The following is a 6,000-nucleotide window of genomic DNA, read 5'->3' on the forward strand; positions in this document are numbered from 1 at the left end:
AACAATATCTATATTAAACATTTTGTGGGAGGAAACTAAAAAATTTAAGAAAGTGAAAAAAAATTTACTCTTTTTCTGGATTCAGACTCCACTGGTTCTTTCACTAGAAGCAGATGGCATTTTAAAAATCACAATGTTGCTGGGATTATTTTGGACCATTGTATCTCTGAGAATAACGAAGGTATTCACAATTGTTCATGTACAGTATTCCTCTTATTGTGCATAGTGTCTTCTTGGCTCTGCTTATGTCACTCTGTTTCAATTCATGTAACACAATAATTGTATTCCAATAAAATCATATAGTATATCCTACTCAACGGTTCCCCAATTGATGAGTATCCCTTCACCTCTCAAAAATTTGTTCCCCAAAAAAGAGCTACTTTTAATATTTTTGTACATATGCATCTTTGCCCTTTTTGGTTTACAAATCTAGTAAAGTTAGTGCTGATTCAAAGGATATATAGTGTTTCATAGCCCTTTGGTCATGCATCTAAGCTGTTTTCCAGAAAGGAGAAATTGATGTATTGTCTATCAATTGGGGAATGGATTAACAAGTTGTATTTTAGGATTGTTATGAATCTCATTGTGTTATAAGAAATGACAGGCAGGATGATGTTGAAAAAAATCTGGAAAGAATTACATGACTTGAAACAAAATGAAGTCTTTAAAGCTATTTTTTGGTATTACTTTCATTATTTTTTCTCATTTTTCTTATACCTCTCTTATTTGGTCTTTGAATTCCTTTTTGAGCTCTTCTAGCACTTGAGACTAATTTCCATTTTTCTTTGAAGTTTTGAATGTGGCTGCTTTGAAATCCTCACCCGAGTCTGTGCTTTTCTCTTCTTGGTCTCTCTAAAAACTTTCTATGGTTAGGTGTTTCTTTTATTATTTCCTCATTTTCCTAGACTTGTTTTACATCTGTCTTAGAGGTGGGCTCTGTTCTCAGGGTAGAGGGGACAGTCTCTTAAACTTGAGTTTTTCCTTGCTGCTAGTTCTGGGTTCCTTCAGGTCTGATCTCTTCCAAGTTGGTGTAAAAATTAAAATTAAATCTCAATAATAAAATATTATATTTTAAGGTATTTATTAATGATCATTAGAAATCAAGGAATAAAGAGGATACAAAATAAAGACTAAGTTCCCGTGGCTGATTAGCCATTTCAAATCCCCACTCACTGCTGTCACCATGCTGACAGGATGCCAAAAAGGCCAAGCAGGACCACCCATTCAATATTTATCCCCTGTCTACTGGAAGTATGCAATGACAGGAAGTCAATGGGCTCCCGGGAAATGTAGTTCCTTTTTAGGGTAACAGATTTTCCATTATACATTGGTATGATGGCCTGTGGGCCAGGAGTCCTGAAAGTAGCTGATTCAATCCCTCTAGGGACTGCTGCAGCAGCACTCAGAGCTCTGGGAGCTACTTTGCCCTGGGGTTGGGGGCTTCCCCAGAGGTTTGAAGGGGCTGAGTGCTATAGACCCAGGGACTTGTCCCAGGGCTCAGGGTTTTCATGGGTGGGTGTGGGAGGTTATGCTGTTGGTTTAGGCAGGGCCCTGGGGTCTCAAAGTTGGCTTATGCCCAGAATCAGAACCTGGTGCAGCAAGTAGGGGGTGAGCTGCCTGTACTCCTCTGTGCCCAGTTTGGCTTTTGGTTTCCCCTTATATGATGTAAATAGATCCTTTCTGCCTGTCATGTTGTTCTCTGCAGGAGAGTTACTTCACTCCTTCCCCTTGTTGGTTCTGTGACTCCAGGTGTTTTGGTTTGAAAGGATTCTCAGAATGGTTCCAGCTTTCACTGGTCCTAAGCCATCATCGTCTCCCTTTTATGTTTTAACCAACTATCTTTACTATGATGCTTGTAACCAAGGAATAATCACTTTAAAAGCTGGCATTTCCATAGGGATCGGAGTCTTACAAAGCATTTTACAGCTATTATCTCATTTAATCGTCACACCAACCCTGAGGGGTAGATGTTCTTATTTCCTCCTTCTCTAGAGGGGAAAACTGAGGCAGAAATAGGTTCAGGCACAGCATTTAAGTGCCAGAGACCAAAATGGCATTCAGGCCTCATGGCTCCAAGTACAGAACATCATTATCTAGGCCACCTAGGTGCCAAGAGCAAGTATTACAGAAATCCATGATCAAGTTGCTGAAATATTGATATGAAGCCTTTCTATGGCACCAAACAACAGGAAACCAATGAGTACCAATCAGTAGGAGAGTGGCTGAAGAAATGATAGAATGCACATGCTGGGAGAGATGAAGGAATGACAACAAACATCAGGATCTTAGAGTCAGAAGACTTCGATGTAGAGGGCAATATAGAAGCGAACTAATTTTTCAAAATGTTGAGACAAGAAGGGGAGAAGAGTATAGACAATATTGAAATGGTGGCCTGAACAAAAACAGAGGGAGAGCTGAATGGGAAGTCATGGTGAGAATGAAGAGGGAAAGGGGTTATAAGATAAAGAAAAAGCTGAAATGGTAAAATATTATGAATAAAGGATTTGGAGAGCAATTTTGAGTAATGGAGAGGTCCAAAGTACGAACAATGGCTGAAGATGAGAAGAAGAATAGTTCATATTCAAATTGAGGTAGGGTAAAGACAAGTTATGTGAGGGAATAGCATACATGTGTTGAAATCTCCTGATATAAGGGAGGGAAGAAGTGAAGTGGGGGGAAAGGACCGAGTCACGCGCTGAACTTAGGAAGAAAGGAAGGACGGAGGATGCTCTGGGGATGAATCACTGACAAGTATCAATATCTCGATTAAGCTAAAATTTGTATTGAATGGAGGATTATTCCTGAAGGTGTAAGGAAAATCTAGAAGCTACCTTGGGAAGCTACTGCCAGAATTCTGACTTCCTCACCACGACCACTGTGTAAGGGGTCAATTTTATGGTTGGACTGAATAGATTTTTAGGTGGTCGCCAGGGATTTAAATTCTAAATCCCAATGAAATACTCAAGTCAGAATGGAATTTTATGGTGGTTTATTTACAACAAGAAGGAAGAATTTTTTTCCATTTGAATAAGTTTCTTTAGTCAATTATGAACATTATTGGACTTCCGGTTAAGATGGCGGCTTAGAGAAAGCTAAAGCTCAGATCTCCTGAAAACCCTTCCCGACCAATCTCAAACGATAAGCTCCTAAGGCGCCGAAATTCAAAACGATCAACAGCACAGACCCTGGGAACCCTCCTCCTGGACCTGGACCCGGATCAAAAGGTACGGCTCCCCTCAAAAGCCAGAACCCGAGATCACTCGGACCTCAGGGGTAGGAGCGCAGAGTCCAAGGCTCCCGGAAGCCGCAGCCCGGCTGGGCTCAGAGAGCAGAACCCTCAGGGCCTTCTACAGTCCCAGTGAAAGTTACTGCCTGGGGCTTCCGCTGCAGAGAGCTGGTCGAAACAACAGCAACCCTCAGGGTGGGCAAGACAGCCTCACGGGCTGGATCCTGCTATCCAAGTCTCAGTGAAAGTCCTTGCCCTAGAGCTTGGGAAAGCTGCAGCCCATCCCCCCGCAGGCCAACGAAACAGCCTCACGGCCAGCGATTCTGAAGGCAACTTCCGGAAAGCGAGCCGGGGGGAGAGTGTGGCCTCGTGGTCCGACCCTTCCATTCCAGTTCCAGTGAGGCATATTCAGTTTAACCCAGGGAAAGCTCATAGAACCATCTGCCCAGGACTAAAGCCTCTGAACACCAGACAGAGACAAGAAAAACTAATCCTCCACATTCAGAAATGGCAAACTCCACAGAACCACAGAAGCCCCAAAATACCAAGAAAAATAAGAAGAAAGGGGCGACTTTGGACACATTCTATGGAGCCAAAATACAAAATACAGAGCAGACAGAAGATAATATAAAAGAAAATGCTCCAAAACCTTCCAAAGGAAATGGAAACTCTCCACAAACCTATGAAGAATTTGAATCAGAAATGACCAAAAAGATGGAAGCCTTCTGGGAGGAAAAGTTGGAAATAATGCAAAAGAAATTCACGCATCTACAAAACCAGTTTGACCAAACTGTAAAAGAAAACCAGGCTTTAAAGGCCAGAATCAGGCAGCTGGAAGACAACGAACGTGTAAAAGAGCAAGAATCAATAAAGCAAAGCCAAAATACCAAGAAATTAGAAGAGAACATAAAATATCTCACCGACAAGGTGATAGATCTGGAAAATAGGGGGAGAAGGGATAATTTAAGAATAATTGGACTCCCAGAAAAGCCAGAAATAAACACCAAACTGGACATGGTGATACAAGATATAATCAAAGAAAATTGCCCAGAGATTCTAGAACAAGGGGGCAATACAGCCACTGACAGAGCTCACAGAACACCTTCTACACTAAACCCCCAAAAGACAACTCCCAGGAATGTAATTGCCAAATTCCAAAGCTATCAAACAAAAGAAAAAATCCTACAGGAAGCCAGAAAAAGACAATTTAGATATAAAGGAATGCCAATCAGGGTCACCCAAGACCTTGCAAGTTCTACTCTGAATGATCGTAAGGCATGGAACATGATCTTCAGAAAGGCAAGAGAGCTGGGTCTCCAACCAAGAATCAGCTACCCAGCAAAACTGACTATATACTTCCAAGGGAAAGTATGGGCATTCAACAAAATAGAAGACTTCCAACTTTTTGCAAAGAAAAGATCAGAGCTCTGTGGAAAGTTTGATACCGAAAATCAAAGAGCAAGGAATACCTGAAAAGGTAAATATTAAGGAAAGGGGAAAATGTTATCTTCTTCTTTTACTCAAACTCTCTTCTATAAGGACTACATTTATATCAACCTATGTATACTAACATGTGGGGAAAATGTAATGTATAAATAGGGGGTAAAGAAAGACCAAATAGAATAATCATTCTCACACAAAGATTCACATGGGAAGGGGAGGGGAAGAAAACTCCTATAAGAAGGAGAGGAAGAGAGGGGGGGGGTTACTTAAACCTCAATCTCAGGGAAATCAGCTCTGAGAGGGAAAAACATCCAGATCCATTGGGATCTTGAATTCTATCTTACCCAACAAGGGTAAGGAGAAGGGAAAACCAAGGGGGGGAGGGGGAGAGGGAGAACAAAAAGGGAGGGAAAGAGAGGGGGGGAGGGGGAGGGAACAAAAAGGGAGGGACTAAAAAGGGAAACATCAAGGGAGGGGACAAGGGGGACTGTTTCAAAGTAAATCACTGGACTAAAAGGTAGAGCCGAAGAAGAAAAGGTTAGAATTAGGGAAGGCAATCAAAATGCCAGGGAGTCCACAAATGACAATCATAACTTTGAACGTGAATGGGATGAACTCACCCATAAAACGTAGACGAATAGCAGAATGGATTAGAATCCAAAACCCTACCATATGTTGTCTTCAAGAAACACACATGAGGTGGGTTGACACCCACAAGGTCAGAATTAAAGGATGGAGTAAGACCTTCTGGGCTTCAACTGATAGAAAGAAGGCAGGAGTGGTAATCATGATATCTGATAAAGCCAATGCAAAAATAGACCTGATCAAAAGGGATAGGGAAGGTAATTATATTTTGTTAAAAGGGACTATAGACAATGAGGAAATATCATTAATCAATATGTATGCACCAAATAATATAGCACCCAAATTTCTAATGGAGAAACTAGGCGAATTGAAGGAAGAAATAGACAATAAAACCATACTAGTGGGAGACTTAAACCAACCATTATCAAATTTAGATAAATCAAATCAAAAAATAAATAAGAAAGAGGTAAAAGAAGTGAATGAAATCTTAGAAAAATTAGAATTAATAGACATATGGAGAAAAATAAATAGGGATAAAAAGGAATACACCTTCTTCTCAGCACCACATGGCACATTCACAAAGATTGACCATACATTAGGTCACATAAACATAGCACACAAATGCAGAAAAGCAGAAATAATGAATGCAGCCTTCTCAGATCACAAGGCAATAAAAATAATGATTAGTAATGGTACATGGAAAACCAAATCTAAAACCAATTGGAAACTAAACAATATGATACTCC

This window comes from Monodelphis domestica, chromosome 4, assembly GCF_027887165.1.
Source record: "Monodelphis domestica isolate mMonDom1 chromosome 4, mMonDom1.pri, whole genome shotgun sequence".
NCBI classification, from domain to species: Eukaryota; Metazoa; Chordata; class Mammalia; order Didelphimorphia; family Didelphidae; genus Monodelphis; species Monodelphis domestica.